Below are 18,771 nucleotides of genomic sequence, written 5' to 3'. Positions count from 1 at the left end.
GTTGATTATTATTTGCAAAAAAAAAATAAAGTTTATGAGTTTGAACATCAAATATCTTGTCTTTGTAGTGCATTCAATTGAATATGGGTTGAAAAGGATTTGCAAATCATTGTATTCCATTTATATTTACATCTAACACAATTTCCCAACTCATATGGAAACAGGGTTTGTAAATTGTAAATTTCCATAGTTTAGTTAGCTGAGGTATATAATGTACAGTGTATTTTGTCAACAACTGTATGTGTGGAACGTATTTCTTGTGCTGAGCAATCATAAAACGGCTGCGAAGACGCAGTAATCCCGCCTCATGGTGGTAGAGGGCGCTAGTGATCCCAAGGATCATTCTTGCGACTACTCGGCTGCAGAATAAGTGACAACAAGCAGCAACAGTTAGCAAGTCAAGTGCAGCGGCAGCGATCGTTTATTTTTTCCTCTTGCCTGGACGTTTAACATGGAGGATTACATATCTAAAATAAAACAGTTTTCTAAACTGAACTTTCAATCAAAGCAGGAGGTAATACTTAAAGGAAGATCTCCATCGAGACAGAGAGACTTTTAAAACTGAAGAAAGATAAAGAAGACTTCTATAAACAAGTTATCGATGCTTTTGTTCAAAAGGAGCTGCGCATGGACTTCATTTATAAGTAAAGGTAAGACCATAATAATGTTTTTTTTAATTAAATGTGCTTTTTTGTGTGCTACAGTTTGTATGTGTAAAGTTAAAGTTAAGTTAAAGTACCAATGATTGTCACACACACACTAGGTGTGGTGAAATTTGTCCTCTGCATTTGACCCATCCCTTGTTCACCCCCTGGGAGGTGAGGGGAGCCCCCAATTCCAACCCTTGATGCTGAGTGCCAAGCAGGGAAGAATGCTGGTATGAGCTTTTAAACATGACCTGTTAACTGCTGCCAATCAAACGGTGAATAAGATACTCTTTAGGGTTCATATGTTTGTAAATCTGACTGTGATGAAGTCAGTGCCTCACCAGCCATGAACCTCACCGCACGTCACTGATATATATATATATATATATATATATATATATATATATATATATATATATATATATATATATATATATATATATATATATATATATATAAATAACAAATAATAATATTAAATACACAACTGTATGGAGTGTGACTGAGCCAAAAGGGTGTATGTGTGTGACTTTGTGTAGGAATGAACTGCTGAGTGTTACCGGAGTGTTGAGCGGGGGAGGCAAGTCCAAAAGGGGCGGGGCTGGCTCGATGATCCATGAGCAGGCAGGAAGTCGGGGGACGATAGAGTTAAAAGTCAAAGTTAAAGTTAAAGTACCAATGATTGTCACAAGCCGCGCCTGGGAATCATTTTGGTGATTTAACCCCCAATTCCAACCCTTGATGCTGAGTGCCAAGCAGGGAGGTAATGGGTCCCATTTTTATAGTCTTTGGTATGACTCGGCCGGGGTTTGAACTCACGACCTAGCGAGCTCAGGGCGGGCGCTCTAACCACAAGGCCACTGAGCAGATAAGGCCTCGAAGGTCTGTGTTCAGGCGGGAGGTCGAGTTTCAAGCAGGGCGTCCAGGGAACCAGAGAGGAACAACAGGGAAGACAAGACACACAGCTCGTCACACGGGTAACGGAGGTTTGCTGTAGGAACGACACGACACAGGACAACGCACAATGAAACACGGAGGAGAAAACACAGTGAGAGCAGGACTGCATCGAGCATGTGTACGGCTTACTGTACAGGACGGGTAGCTACGTTCTGGCGCGGGACAGCAGGTTGTGCAGGCTTATGAGGGCAGGCTTGATGATCAGCTTCAGGTGTGCTGATTGCCGGTGATTGATTGCAGCTGTGCACCGTCGCAGCCTCTGCTGGAGTGGCGCACGCAGGTGCGCTCTTGGAGGCGCAATCAGCAGAGCGCAATGGAATGGGCCCTGACCGTGACATGTGGCCCGCGAAAGCCTGGAAATAATATGCGTTAATAAAATGCTTACCGTATTTTGCGGACCATAAGGCACACTGCCGATGAATGGTCTATTTTTGATCTTTTTTCATATATAAGGCGCACCTGATTATAAGGCGCATTAAAGGGGTCATATTATTATTTTCTAAATGTAAAACACTTCCTACTGGTCTACATAACATGTAATGGTAGTTTTTTGGTCAAAATGTTTTACAGATCATCTTCAAGTCACTTTCTGACAGTCGCTTCTGGATGCGCCGTTTTGTGGGCGGTCTTATTTACGTGGCTCACCTTCGGCAGCGTCTTCTCCCCATCATCTTTGTTGTAGCGGTGTAGCGTGCAAGGACGGGAGTGGAAGAAGTGTCAAAAGATGGCGCTAACTGTTTTAATGACATTCAGACTTTACTTCAATCAATAACGGAGCAGCATCTCCTCATCTGGAAACAACAACACAGGAAATGTGTCCCGTGAAAAATCGTCCGACCGGGTGAATAATTAAACTCACTACACCGGTATGTTTTAGCGCTTTCATGGCGAGTTTACTGACAGATATAAGTAAGAACTTTACGCTACTTTATATTCGAAATGGCAACAGCGGAGGATGAATGTCCCAAAACAAGAATATAGAGAAAAAGAAGAAGCTTATCGACTACGGCATGGACTACAATGGCGGACGCGCGCAATTTTTCAGGACTTATGCAGATCCCAAATACAGATCAGCAGGTACCAGAAGGTAAGAAAAGTTGCTTTTGCATAATATTGTGAATCAAAACACCAGATAATATGTCTTACCTTATACACACACCATAATAATACTCGTATGTTGAAGCACAGTACAATCCATCAAGCGGTGCGGCTTCATAGCTTACCAAAGTTGTACTAAAACATTTTGATAGATTTTTGAGCGCCGTGTGTAATGTTCTATATTTTCAATGGAACATATAAAATGTTAGTGTTGTTTACTTGAGTCATATTGCCATCAAGTTGCAGTCGACATGTATCTCTTATGTTTGACTGCCATCTACTGATCAGACTTATCATTACACCATGTCCCAAATAAAATAGCTTCGAGGTCGGTAAGCACAACTAGAATTATTCCTTACATTAGGCGCACCGGGTGATAAGGCGCACCGTCGAGTTTTGAGAAAAAAAGGATTTTAAGTGCGCCTTGTAGTCCGGAAAATACGGTCTTTTTTTTTTACTAAATATATTCGTTCTTTCTCTTTTGACATTAAAAATCATGTACTGCATGCAACTGCACATCTTTTAAAATTCAAAATCCAAATATTATATTATCATTTACTCCAGCAATTTTTTTTTGTTAAAATAAAGATAAATACTGTACTTAAATATTGGCTTGGCCTATGATTTAAAAACAAATTATCAATCATATTGTAGACTGTAAAATTGACAATAGATTTTATGATTAAATTTTCCGCAGACTGAGTTTTTTACCGTAAAATCAACTTGTTTTTTCCCATTTACAGTAAGACACTAAAACATTAAAAAACAAAACAAAAAAAACATTAAAACAACATTTTACGGTAAAAAAAAAAACCCCAAAACTGGCAGCTATGTTGCTTATATTTTATCGCTAAAAACAGTGGTATTGTTTCTCCATTCCATTCCATTTATTCAAGTTTTTTATATGCTGTAAAATAAACTCACTGATTTACTGTAAAATTCTGTTGACTGAGCTGCCGGTTTTTAAAGTAAAATGTAATATATATTTTTTTGCAGCTTACGTAAAAAAATATATTGTTAATGTATTATATATATACATGTACAGTCGCGATCAAAGGTTTACATACACTTGTAAAGAACATAATGTCATGGCTGTCTTGAGTTTCCAATAATTTCTACAACTCTTATTTTTTTGTGATAGAGTGTGATTGGAGCACATACTTGTTGGTCACAAAAAACTTTCATGAAGTTTGGTTGTTTATGAATTTATTATGGGTCTACTGAAAATGTGACCAAATCTGCTTGGTCAAAAGTATACATACAGCAATGTTAATATTTGGTTACATGTCCCTTGGCAAGTTTCACTGCAATAAGGCGCTTTTGGTAGCCATCCACAAGCTTCTGCTTGAATTTTTGACCACTCCTCTGGACGGAATTGGTGCAGTTCAGATACATTTGTTGGTTTTCTGACATGGACTTGTTTCTTCAGCATTGTCCACACGTTTAAGTCAGGACTTTGGGAAGGCCATTCTAAAACCTTAATTCTAGACAGATTTAGCCATTCCTTTACCACTTTTGACGTGTGTTTGGGGTCATTGTCCTGTTGGAACACCCAACTGCACCCACGACTCAACCTCCGGGCAGACGATTTTAGGTTGTCCTGAAGAATTTGGAGGTAATCCTCCTTTTTCATTGAAAGCAAGTTTGACACCTCTGTTTCAAAGAGAAGGCAGTAGATGCAATAACAGTAATATTTAATAATGATGCAAATCCACTGATGATAGTCTTACATAAAAGAGCTAAGCCTTAAATCAGTTTTATTCAAACCTTTTTGAGCTAAGGCACATTTTTTTCATTGAAAAATGCGGAGTCCCACCACCAGCAGAAAACATAAACATTTTTTTAACTAGCTGATATTGACAGTAAAAAGTTTTGTTTGCAATTGTTGGATGTGAATTCAAACCTCAACCGAGCATGCATCAGCTCTTGTCTCAAAGTAGATGTACTGTCACGACCTGTCACATCACACCATGACAGGTGGCAAATATGGAGTTTTTTGGTGTTTTAGTTCTTGTCTTGCGCTCCTATTTTAGTGTATTTTCCTGTTTTGTTTGTATTTTCCTGTTTTGTTTGTATTTTCCTGTTGCAGTTTCATGTCTTCCTCTGAGCGCTACTCCCCGCACCTGCTTTGTTTTAGCAATCAAGACACACGTGCGGATGTTGTTTCTGGACTTCACTTCAGCGTTCAACACCATCATCCCGCAGCACTTGGTGAGCAAACTTGCCCACCTTGGATTCAGTACCCCCCTATGCAACTGGCTGCTTGACTTCCTCACAGACAGACCCCAGTCTGTGAGAGTGGGCAACAACACCTCCAGTGCCATCTCTCTGAGCACCGGCTCCCGCCAGGGCTGCGTCCTGAGTCCGCTGCTGTTCACGTTGATGACCCATGACTGCTGTGCCAGGTCCACTACTAACCACATTGTGAAGTATGCAGACGACACGACAGTAGTGGGCCTCATCCGTGACAACAACGACATGGACTACAGGGAGGAGGTGAAACATCTGGTTGACTAGTGCAGAACCAACAACCTGGTCCTGAATGTCAACAAGACCAAGGAGATCATCGTTGACTTCAGGAAACACCAGTGCAGCCACGCTCCACTCTTCGTCATCGGCACAGCAGTGGAGATGGTAAGCAGCACCAAGTTCCTGGGGGTGCAGATAACTGATAATATAACCTGGTCCCAACACACCGGAGCTCTTGTAAAAAGAGCTCAGCAGCGCATGCACTTTTTGCGTCGGATGAAAAGAGCATAGCTCCTTCCCCCCATTCTCACCACATTCTACAGAGGCACTATAGAGAGCCTGCTGACCAACTGCATCTCTGTCTGGACTGGAGCCTGCAGGTCCTCAGACTAGAAGTCTCTCCAGAGAGTGGGAGGACAGCAGAAAAGATCATCAGGACTCCTCTTCCTCCTATCCATCCATCCATCTTCAACCGCTTATCTGGAATCGGGTCGCGGGGACAACAGCTCCAGCAGAGACCCCCAGACTTCCCTCTCCAGAGCAACATCAGCAACTTCCTCCTGGGGAATCCCCAAATGTTCTCAGGCCAGAGAGGAGATATAATCCCCCCCATCTGGTCCTTGGCCTGCCGCGGGGTCTCCTCCCAGTGGGACGTGGAACGAGGACCGCCCTAGGGAGACGCTCGTGAGGCATCCGCACGAGATGTCCTAACCACCTAAGCTGGCTCCTTTCCAAGTGAAGGAGTAGCGGCTCTACTCAGAGTCTCTCTCGGGTGACTGAACTTCTCACCCTATCGCTAAGGGAGATGCCAGCCACCCTTCTGAGGGAACTAATTTTGGCCGCTTGTATCCGCGATCTTATTCTTTCGGTTATGACCCACACTTCATGACTATAGGTGAGAGTAGGAATGTCGATAGCTCGGTAGACCGAGAGTTTTGCCTTCTGGCTCAGCTCTCGTTTCGTCACAACAGTGCGGCAGAGAGACTGCAATACTGCCCCAGCTGCTCCGATTCTCCGGCTGATTTCCCTCTCCATCTTTCCCTCACTCGTGAACGAGATACTTAAACTCCTCCACCTGGGACAGTCTCGTTCTCTACCTGGACTGTACAAACCATCGGTTTCCTGCTGAGAACCATGGCCTCAGATTTGGAGATGTTGATCCTCATTCCAGCCGCTGAACACTCGGCTGCAAACCGATCCAGTGAGAGCTGAAGGTCACAAACCGAAGAAATCAGGAAATCACAAAAAGCCGCTGCCTGACTAGGGCTCAGAAAATCTCCTCCCACCCCCACCAAGGACTGTTTTCACTGCTGGACTCTAGAAAGAGGTTCCGCAGCCTCCGTAGCAGAACCTCCAGGTTCTGTATCAGCTTCTTTCTTCAGGCCGTAAGACTCTTGAACGCATCATAATTAAATGATCCCCTCAATTCTCCCCCAGAACGGATTAACTGGCTGGAATATAAAGACAATATAACATACATCCATAAACGTGGATGCATATGTAAAAGTGCAATATATTTATCTGTACAGTAATCTATTTATTTATATCTGCACCTTATTGCTCTTTTATCCTGCACTACAACGAGCTAATGCAACAACATTTTGTTCTTATCTGTACTGTAAAGTTCAAATTTGAATGACAATAAAAAGCAGTCTATCTAGTCTATCAATCTATTTTGGTGGCTTTTCCTGTTTTGTCGGTATTTACCTGTTGCTGTCTTCCTTTGAGCGTTACTCCCCGCACCTGCTTTGTTTTAGAGAATATTTGAGTTGTTACTATCCTCCTTTGTGTGGACATTGTTGATTGTCATGTCATATTCAGATGTACTTGGTGGACGCCATCTCTGCTCCACGCGCTGTAAGTCTTTGCTGTCGTCCAGCATTCTGTTTTTGTTTACTTTGCAGCCAGTTTAGTTTTAATGTCGTTTTTCATAGCCATCCCTATTACGGCTGGTTACACCAGACCGTGCCTTTATGTAGGGTTTTGTTAGTGTTCTCCGGTGTTTTGTGTTAGTTCCTCTCCTGTGCTTTTATTTCAGTGGCTCTTACGGTTTTGTTGGTGTTTTTCCCGTGTCTGCTTCACTTTTGTCCCAGTGCAATTCCCCTCACCTGTTTTTTGTTTGCAATTAAGATTATTTAAATTGATCCTTTTTCTACCTTGGTTGTCGGGACATTGTTTGTTGATGCTGCTGTTATCTACTGACTGCAGACAATCTTTTTCATGCTGCGCTCTAGTCGGCTCCTACTTTGTGGACGCCGTCTGCTCCACATTTCATAGTACCGGTAAGTGTTTTTTGCTACGTTCCGGCATTTTGTTTTATGTCTGTCATAGTCTGGCCGGTTAGAGAACTTCCCTTCTGCTCTGGCCTTTTGTTTTTGCTTGTATAAATAATAAATACATACATATATATGTCTACCTGTACGGCTTTTTATGCCTCAAAGCAGGCCGACACTACTGTGTTTCAGGGTCAATTGTAAAAAGCAATATAAGTCATCAATCGCTCTCTCTCTCTTCATCATGGTTTCATACAATCTTAAACTACCCGGCAAAGGCCTACTGATAGCTCACTTGAATATCTGTAGCTTAAGAAATAAAATCCCTGATTTATGTATGATAATGAAGTCTAATGATATACACATTACGGCAATGTCTGAAACCCATCTTGACTCCTCTTTTGAGGATGTTGAATTAGCTGTAGATGGATACACAATTTTTAGGAAGGATAGAACAAGATATGGTGGCGGTGTAGCTGTGTATGTGCAGAGTCACATTCCTGTGAAAGTAAGACATGATTTAATGTTGGCTGATATTGAGGCCCTGTGGATACAGGTTCACCTGCCACAGACCAAACCCATACTGGTTGGGTGCTGCTATAGACCACCTAGTGCTGATGTAAAATACCTGGATTTAATATGCAAGATGTTGGATAAATCTAGTGATGAGAAAAGAGAGATATATTTTACTGGGGACACAAACATTGATTGGTCTGCTATGTGCCCGCTGAAAAATAAACTTATTGCTGTAGCTAATGCCTGTAACCTCACACAGACCATTACACTACCAACCAGATCAACTATAAATAGAAATGGGCTAAAGTCATCCAAATGCATTGACCACCTATTCACCAATGTTCCTGATAAATGCACTACAACAGTATCAATAGCTCTTGGCTTTACGGACCACAACTTAATTGCAATAAGGAGGAAGACCAAGCTCTCCAAGGCTCTTAGTGTGACTACACATAAAAGGTCTTATAAATATTTTAATGAAGTAAAATTTATAGATGATGTAAAACATGTTAACTGGGAAACTGTGTGTCTTGAGGCTGCTTTGAGCACATTCATGAAGTTATTTTTGCAGATTGCAGATAAGCATGCTCCTGTCAGGAAAACAACTGTCAAGGCAAATGGCGCCCCCTGGTTAGGGAATGAGCTCAAAGCACTTATGAAGCAACGTAACCAGGCTAAAAAGTTGGCAGACTCTTCTGGTCTACTGTCTGATGAGATGATCTATCGTAAATTAAGAAATCGTGTAACTAAAATAAATAGAGGTAATAAAAAGGTATATTATCAGACAAAGATCTATGACTTTAGACATGATGGAAAACAATTGTGGAAAATTTTAAATCAAATAATGAAGACGATCAGCATCATATAAAACAAATTAGTTTATAGAAATTGATGGAGCTTACCTGACTAAACCAATGGAAATTGCCACATATTTTACTTCACAAACAAGGTGGAAAATCTGAGAGTGAATATGACGCCTTCTGGTGGCTCCTCCTCATGCACATTAATTGAAAATCATATAATGAAGGGTAAAAACTGCAGGTTCGATTTTGTACCAGTTAGTAGTTCTGATATTGAGAAATTGTTGTCATCACTGCCATCTGATAAACCTGCTAGATGGCAAATTGTTAAGAATTGCGGCATGCCATGTATCAACTCCGATTTGTCATATATTTAATAAGTCATTAAGATATGGAGTCTGTCCTGGGGTCTGGAAGGAGGCCAAGGTCATCCCTCTACCCAAGGACAAAAATAAAGATTTTACTGGTAAAAACAGTAGACCAATAAGCATACTTCCTGTTCTTAGTAAATTGATGGAAAAAGTTGTTTTCAAACAAATTCAAGATTACTTTACCTACAACAAACTGATGTCGTGTTCCCAGCATGCTTATAGGCAAGGTCACTCAACATCTACTGCCCTAGCTCAGCTGACTGATGACTGGCTGTCACAAATGGATGTCAAGAAGATGGTTGGTACTGTCCTGATTGACTTTAGTGCGCCATTAGATGTCGTAGATCACAACATAATCAATCAATCAATGTTTATTTATATAGCCCTAAATCACAAGTGTCTCAAAGGGCTGCACAAGCCACAACGACATCCTCGGTACAAAGCCCACATAAGGGCAAGGAAAAACTCACCCCAGTGGGACGTCGATGTGAATGACTATGAGAAACCTTGGAGAGGACCACATATGTGGGTAACCCCCCCCCCCCTCTAGGGGAGACCGAAAGCAATGGATGTCGAGTGGGTCTGACATAATATTGTGAGAGTCCAGTCCATAGTGGATCCAACATAATAGTAAGAGTCCAGTCCATAGTGGGGCCAGCAGGACACCATCCCGAGCGGAGACGGGTCAGCAGCGTAGAGATGTTCCCAGCCGATGCACAGGCGAGCGGTCCACCCCGGGTCCCGACTCTGGACAGCCAGCACTTCATCCATGGCCACCGGACCTGTGCCCCTCCCCCCACCCCCCCCCCCCACCCCCACCTCCCCCCTCCACAAGGAAAAGGGGAGCAGAGGAGAGAAGAAAAGAAACGGCAGATCAACTGGTCTAACAGGGGGGCTATTTAAAGGCTAGAGTATACAAATGAGTTTTAAGATGGGACTTAAATGCTTCTACTGAGGTAGCATCTCTAATTGTTACTGGGAGGGCATTCCATAGTACTGGAGCCCGAATAGAAAACGCTCTATAGCCCGCAGACTTTTTTTGGGCTCTGGGAATCACTAATAAGCCGGAGTTCTTTGAACGCAGATTTCTTGCCGGGACATATGGTACAATGCAATCGACAAGATAGGACGGAGCTAGACCGTGTAGTATTTTATACGTAAGTAGTAAAACCTTAAAGTCACATCTTAAGTGCACAGGAAGCCAGTGCAGGTGAGCCAGTATAGGCGTAATATGATCAAACTTTCTTGTTCATGTCAAAAGTCTAGCAGCCGCATTTTGTACCAACTGTAATCTTTTAATGCTAGACATAGGGAGACCCGAAAATAATACGTTACAGTAGTCGAGACGAGACGTAACAAACGCATGAATAATGATCTCAGCGTCGCTAGTGGATAAAATAGAACGAATTTTAGCGATATTACGGAGATGAAAAAAGGCCGTTTTAGTAACACTCTTAATGTGTGATTCAAACGAGAGAGTTGGGTCGAAAATAATACCCAGATTCTTTACTGATTCGCCTTCTGTAATTGGTTGTCAAATGTTAAGGTGGTATTATTAAATAAATGTCGGTGTTTAGCAGGACCGATAATCAGCATTTCCGTTTTCTTGGCGTTGAGTTGCAAGAAGTTAGCGGACATCCATTGTTTAATTTCATTAAGACACGCCTCCAGTTGACTACAATCCGGCGTGTTGGTCAGCTTTAGGGGCATGTAGAGTTGGGTGTCTTCAGCATAACAGTGAAAGCTAACACCGTATTTGCGTATGATGTCGCCTAACGGCAGCATGTAAATTTTAAAGAGTGCAGGGCCAAGAACCGAACCCTGAGGAACTCCGCACGTTACCTTAACATAGTCCGAGGTCACATTATTATGGGAGACGCACTGCATCCTGTCAGTAAGATAAGAGTTAAACCACGACAAAGCTAAGTCTGACATACCAATACGTGTTTTGATACGCTCTAATAAAATATTATGATCGACGGTATCGAAAGCAGCGCTAAGATCAAGAAGCAGCAACATAGATGACGCATCAGAATCCATCGTTAGCAGTAGATCATTAGTCATTTTTGCGAGGGCTGTCTCCGTAGAGTGATTTGCCCTGAAACCGGATTGAAAAGGTTCACAGAGATTGTTAGACACTAAGTGTTCATTTAGCTGCTGTGCGACAATTTTTTCGAGGATTTTCGAAATAAAGGGAAGGTGGGACACCGGTCGGTAGTTTACCATGAGGTCAGGATCAAGGTTAGGTCTTTTGAGCAGAGGATGAATAACCGCTTTCTTGAATGCTAGGGGAACAGTGCCAGAGGAAAGTGATAAGTTTATAATATTTAGCACTGATGGACCTAATAATACAAAAAGCTCCTTGATAAGTTTCCCAGGAAGTGGGTCAAGTAAACATGTTGTTTGTTTTATCCCACTTACAAGCCGTAATAGTTCCTCTAATGTTATTTCATCAAAAAGAGAGAGACTATTTTGTATTGTAGTATCCGTCGTAGATACAGTTGTATCTGTGTTAATAGAACCCAGTTGTAGCTGGGATGCGTTGTCTTTAATCTCCTTTCTAATGAGTTCAATTTTCTTATTAAAGAAATTCATAAAGTCATCTGCCGAGTGGGTGGAGCTATTGGGAGGAGTCCCTTGTTGGGTTAGCGATGCTACTGTACTAAACAAAAATTTAGGGTCGTTTTTGTTGAGGCGGATGAGATTTGAGTAATATTTAGCTTTAGCTAAGGTAAGCATGCGTTTATACGATATTAAACTATCACTCCATGCTTGATGGAAAACCTCAAGCTTGGTCGCGCGCCATTTGCGTTCCAACTTTCTACATGATAATTTATGAGCTCTGGTTTCTTCTGTAAACCATGGGGTGCGCCTTTTAGGGGCCCTTTTTTGTTTTAGCGGTGCTATACTATCAATGGTTTTGCGCAGGGCATTGTCAAAGTTGTTAGTTAGGTTATCAATAGAGCCGACATAATTTGGGAATGGTGCCATTACCGAAGGCAGTAGGTCAGCAAGAGTCATCGTTGTGGCAGCATTAATGTTGCGGCTGCTATAGCAGTTATTATTATTATTAGTTTGTTGACAATGAGTCAGAACTTCGAATTTTATAAGGTAATGATCGGACATTACTTTAGTATACGGGAGTACCATAACTTTGGAGGTGGTGACACCCCTGACCAGCATTAGATCTTTCGTATTACCGTTGCGATGCGTAGGTTCATTTATTATTTGTGTAAGACCACAGCTATCAATTATAGTCTGGAGCGCCACGCACTGAGGGTCCGATGGGGTATTCATATGGATATTAAAGTCCCCCATTATGATTATATTGTCGGCGTGCGTCACTAGATCAGCAACGAACTCTGAGAATTCATTGATAAAGTCCGAGTAGGGCCCTGGGAGGCGGTAGATAACAGCCATATCGAGAGGCAGCGGTGCGACAGACCTCATAGTAAGCACCTCAAACAATTTGTATTTATTATTTAGGTTAGGGGTAAGGTTAAAGTTTTCATTGTATATTAGTGCGACACCCCCACCCCTTTTAAGGGGACGGGCAATATGCGCATTCGTATAGTTAGGAGGAGATGCCTCATTTAGCGCAAAAAAATCGTCTGGTTTGAGCCAGGTTTCGCTAAGACCAATGACGTTAAGATTGTTGTCTCTGATGACCTCATTAACTAATAACGTTTTGGGAGACAATGATCTTATGTTTAAAAAGCCCATATTATAAGTATTGGGCAGTTTTGACGAGTTTTTGTTTAAATTATCCGTAGTAGCAATATTAATAATGTTGCGTTTATTATACGTAGTGCACTTTAAATAGTTTCGACCATATCTAGGAATTGATACGACGGGAATTTTCAGATTGTATAATAATGATAATGTAATGATCTCCAAACTGAGAAAATATGGTTTTAATAGTATGTCACTTTCTCACTGGTACTTTAACTTTAACTTTAACATTCTTGGATGATGAGCTATCTATCAGGAAGATCACAGAGAGTGTGTTTTAATGGTAGCCTATCCGAACGCAAGTACAATTACTGTGGCGTGCCTCAAGGAAGCTGCTTAGATCCTTTACTTTTTATTATTTTTACTAATGATCTTCCCTGTGTTACAACAAACACCAATATGGTTATGTATGCAGATGACAACTCTGTACAGTACTGCCTCTCTACCTTAAATGACCTAGAAAATAACTTAAATCAGGACCTGGAGACATAAATGCCAACCCTCCCGGATTTTCCAGGAGACTCCCAAAATTCGGCGCCCCTCCCAAAAACCTACCGGGACAAATTTTCTCCCGAAAAACTCCCGAAATTCAGGCGGAGCTGGAGGCCACGCCCTCTCCAGCTCCATGCGGACCTGAGAGAGGACAGCCTGTTTTCACAACCGCTTTCCCACAATATAAACAGCGTGCCTGCCCAATCACGTTATAACTGTAGAATGATCAAGGGCGAGTTCTTGGTTTCTTATGTGGGTTTATTGTTAGGCAGTTTCATTAACGTCCTCCCAGCAACAACAACAGCAGTCACGTTTTCGTCTACCGTAAAGCAGTTCGTCTGCCGTAAACAGCAATGTTGTGACACTCTTAAACAGAGCAATACTGCCATCTACTGTACATGCATATGTGACAATAACATCTAGGGCTTTTAGAGAGTGCACAACTGCGCACACAGCAAGGAGATGAAGCAGAAGAACAAGGAAGATACAGCTGACGCCGACGACGAGTAAGATGAAGAAATACGCTTGTAAGTTCCAAGCCGCAGCTGCGATTGCACCTGGATAGCCTCCGGGAAGAAGTAGTCGACTACCAAGTGCTTGGCAGATCTTCCTCAGGAAGCAAAGATTGATCGGTTTGGGGCCATGCTAGGGAGAAATGGAAGATTTCAGACTCTAGTGCATTTGATGTAAGCATTTTTGTGTGTGCCACAGAGCAATGCATCATCAGAGAGGGTGTTCAGCATGGTTAGAAAAATAGTGACAGAGAATAGAACAAGGATGGACAATTCAACCCTTAACTCAACAATGAGTAGATGAGTGTTATGTGTGTGTATATGTGTAAATAAATGAACACTGAAATTCAAGTATTTATTATAAATATATATATATATATATATATATATATATATAAATAAAATAAATATATATATATATATATATATATATATATATATAGCTAGAAATCACTGAAAGTCAGGTATTTCTTATATATATATATATATATATATATATATATATATATATATATATATATATATATATATATATATATATATATATATATATATATATATATATATGAAATACTTGACTTGGTGAATTCTAGCTGTAAATATACACTTCCCCTCTATACCACGACCCCAACCACGGCCCTGCCCCCAACCGCGCCCCCCACCTCACCCCCGACCACGCCCCCCCCACCTCCCGAAATCGGAGGTCTCAAGGTTGGCAAGTATGCCTGGAGAGAGTGTCACACTGGGTAAATGATAGTAAACTTGTTGTGAATATTGACAAAACAAAAAGCATTCTTTTTGGATCCAGGCATATGCTTGTTGATGACCCTCAGCTTCATATTTCAATGTCAGACATACCTACTGAGCAGGTTAAAAAAGCAAAACTGCTTGGTGTGCTATTAGACAGTCAACTGTCATGGTCTGATCATATTGATGGTATTTCAATGAAAATGGGAAGAGGGTTAGCCATGGTCAGGAAGTGCTCCACCTTCTTGACATCCTCAACAATGGGTCAAGTCATACGGTCCTTGGTTTTCTGTCATCTTCATTACTGTCCTATAATTTGGTCCGCTACGACTAAGTCTGACCTGAACAAACTGCAACTTGTTCAGAACAGAGCGGCTAGACTGGTACTTAAATGTTCTTTGCGCACTAATATTTCATTTATGCATTCACGCCTGTCCTGGTTGTCTGTTGAACAAAAGATGCATTGTAGTCTCCTTATGTTCTTTAGAACTATTATGCTAGATCAATCACCAGATTACTTTTACAAACAGTTTTTAAAATCAACTAACACACATATTCATGACACTAGGAATGCTAGCAATGGCTATTTGGCACTTCCTGCTCCCAGGACCAATCTCCTCAAACATACAGTCATGTATAGATGTACATCATTCTGGAATGGGTTGCCATCTCACATTAATCTCTCACAAAGTAAATTGTCAATCAAGACAGCTTTGAAGATACACCTATTGCAGCTGCCCACATGACGTGAATTTTTAATACTGGTTTTAACTAGATTTTCTTATCTTATGTTGTATTTTTCCTTTGTATAATGTTTGGTAATGCATGTATTATTTGTATTTTTATTTTGTATGCTACTATATAGACCCCAGGAAGACTAGCAGTCGCCTTGGCGTCATCTAATGGGGATCCGTTCAATAAACAATAAACAATACCCCTTTTTACTTTACGCTGCTACCTCGTTCATCTGCACCTCTAAAATCCAGACAACCTCCGTCTAAGTGACAGAAATGCACTCGATTCCCTCCATAGCTGTCTCAGTGACGTTAAAGGGGAACATTATCACCAGACCTATGTAAGCGTCAATATATACCTTGATGTTGCAGAAAAAAGACCATATATTTTTTTAACTGATTTCCGAACTCTAAATGGGTGAATTTTGGCGAATTAAACGCCTTTCTATCATTCGCTCTCGGAGCGATGACGTCACGTTGTGACGTCACATCGGGAAGCAATCCGCCATTTTCTCACTTTCGTCGGTGTGTTGTCGGAGGGTGTAACAACACGAACAGGGACGGATTCAAGTTGCACCAGTGGCCCAAAGATGCGAAAGTGGCAAGAAATTGGACGAAATTTGTTCAAAATACGAGGCCGACGAAATGGTCAGTCGTTTGTTCCGCACACTTTACCGACGAAAGCTATGCTACGACAGAGATGGCAAGAATGTGTGGATATCCTGCGACACTCAAAGCAGATGCATTTCCAACGATAAAGTCAAAGAAATCTGCCGCCAGACCCCCATTGAATCTGCCGGAGTGTGTGAGCAATTCAAGGACAAAGGACATCGTTAGCACGGCAAGCAATGGCGGCACTTTGTTCCCGCAGACGAGCGAGCTAAACCCCCTGGATGTCTTGGCTCACACCGTCCCTTATGCCACCGAAGATGATCAAGAGAAGAATATCGACCCTAGCTTCCCTGGCCTGCTGACATCAACTCCAAAACTGGACAGATCAGCTTTCAGGAAAAGAGAGCGGATGAGGGTATGTCTACAGAATATACTAATTGATGAAAACTTTATTCATTACTCATGGTTTTACGTAAATTATTATACATAAACTGTGTTTACCAATAATTTAGCTTAAAAACATTTATTTTTTTCAATCATTCGAGTACATTCGGGTAGTCTTGTGTAATGCAGTATTTTGTGTCTATTTAGGTATGGTTAACCTGAGTGCTGAAATCGTGGAAAAATATATGTTCTTAGCGCGCCTGAAATGGGCTGTCTGCACTCTCAAAGTGCATGTTGTTGCCAAATGTATTTCATATGCTGTAAACCTAGTTCATAGTTGTAGTAATTATCTTATCAGACAGTGTTAAGCCGCTGAAATCCGAGTCTGAATCCAAGCTAATGTCGCTATATCTTGCTGTTCTATCCGCCATGTTTGTTTGTATTGGCATCACTGTGTGACGTCACAGGAAAATGGACGGGTGTATATAACGATGGTTAAAATCAGGCACTTTGAAGCTTTTTTTAGGGATATTGCGTGATGGGTAAAATTTTGAAAAAAACTTTGAAAAATAAAATAAGCCACTGGGAACTGATTTTTAATGGTTTTAACCCTTCTGAAATTGTGATAATGTTCCCCTTTAAACTAAGGGGGTCACAGAATGTTCTGCATTTAAATGAGAGCAAAACAGAGTGCATTGTTTTCTGATGTGTAAGTTACCCATGTCTTGGGCACTAATACACCCCCATACCATCACAGATGCTGGCTTTTCAACTTTGCGCCTAGAACAATCCGAATGGTTCTTTTCCTCTTTGGTCCGGAGGACACGACGGCCACCGTTTCCAAAAACAATTTGAAATGTGGACTCATCAGAACACAGAACACTTTTCCACTTTGCATCAGTCCATCTTAGATGAGCAAAGCGTTTCTGGGTGTTATTGATACATGGCTTTGGCTTTGCATAGTAGAGTTTTAACTTGCACTTACAGATGTAGCGACAAACTGTAGATATTGACAGTGGTTTTCTGAAGTGGTCCTGAGCCCATGTGGTGATATCCTTTACACACTGACGTCGCTTTTTGATGCAGTACCGCCTGAGGGATCCAAGGTCCGTAATATCATCGCTTACGTGCATTGAGTTCTCCAGATTCTCTGAACTTTTTGATGATATTACGGACCGTAGATGGTGAAATCCCTAAATTCCTTGCAATAGCTCGTTGAGAAATGTTGTTATTAAACTGTTGGACAATTTGCTCACGCATTTGTTCACAAAGTGGTGACCCTCATCCCATCCTTGTTTGTGAATGACTGAGCATTTCATGGAAGCTGCTTTTATACCCAATCATGGCACCCACCTGTTCCCAATTAACCTGTTCACCTGTGGGATGTTCCAAATAAGTGTTTGACGAGCATTCCTCAACCTTCTCAGTCTTTTTTGCCATTTGTGCCAACTTCTTCGAAACATGTCGCAGGCGTTGAATTCCTGAAGCTAATTCTTGCACAAAATAACAAACCTTACCAGTTCCAACATTCAGGTCTCGTTTGGTGATTGTTGTAGTTTTCCCATGAGGACCATTTGTGTTTCAGCACTCCTTCTTGTGTTTACTAAGTTCCTGGTTCCCATAGTGCTCATTAATCTCACCTGCCTCTGATTAGTAATCAGAAGGCTCACCTGCTCCTGATCGCTAATCAGATAGATTTTGCACCCTCAGCCTGGTCCGTTGTTAGCCGTTGGTGACTGCTACGCCTTCCTGTTAGTGCCATGCTAACGTTTTGTTTTTGTAGTGTTTGAAATGTCCAGTGTCAGGCCTTCTGTCTTGTGTACACTTCCTTGCAGCGTGCGCCTTTTTGTACTTCTGCTGCAAGTCCAAGGATGAAATCATCAGTAAGAAGGTCTCCTTTTGCATCCTGGGAACACGAGCATGTCTATGGCGCGACTCCAACCCAACAATTAGCAGAAAGCTCCCTTGAGTAACTCTGCATTTAGAGGACCTTAAATCTGACCTGCCACATCATTTTATTTGGCCCACTGCATAAATTGAACGTCACTTTATATTAATATGACCTGTCCCATAATTGTAATGTGGCCCGCCGGATCATTTTGCGTTGCTAGGCTATATGTGGCCAGCCATATATTTTTATTAATGTGGCCTGCCAAATCATTTTATGTGGTCCAACACATCATTTTAAGTTTTCCCTCATAGTAATTTTAAATGTGGCCCTCCACATTATTTTATGTGGTCTGTCGCATCATTTTAAACTGTCCCTCAATGTCATTTTAATGTGGTCTGCCACATCATTTATATGGCCAACAGCCAGCCACTTATTTTTAACGTGGCCTGCCAAATCATTTAATGTTCCTCCACATCATTTAACGTGGTCTTCTGCGTCATTTTAATGTGGCCTTCAATGTCATTTTATAATGGCCT

At 41.5% G+C, this 18,771-nt stretch overlaps 1 protein-coding gene across 1 annotated transcript in view; it reads right to left on the bottom strand.

Moving 5' to 3' along the window:
* dyrk3 (dual specificity tyrosine phosphorylation regulated kinase 3) overlaps positions 1-17,950 on the bottom strand; it is a 70,068-nt gene extending 52,118 nt beyond the window's left edge. The window contains exon 1 of the mRNA XM_061984841.2: positions 17,862-17,950. The gene's annotated coding sequence lies outside the window, so the exon portion shown is untranslated. The remainder of the gene's footprint in view (positions 1-17,861) is intronic.
* Between the last annotated feature and the right edge of the window lie 821 nt (positions 17,951-18,771).

This window comes from Nerophis lumbriciformis, linkage group LG23, assembly GCF_033978685.3.
Source record: "Nerophis lumbriciformis linkage group LG23, RoL_Nlum_v2.1, whole genome shotgun sequence".
NCBI lineage: Eukaryota > Metazoa > Chordata > Actinopteri > Syngnathiformes > Syngnathidae > Nerophis > Nerophis lumbriciformis.
The sequence above is the reverse complement of the archived record's forward strand: the minus strand, read 5'-3'. Positions and strand labels throughout refer to the sequence as shown.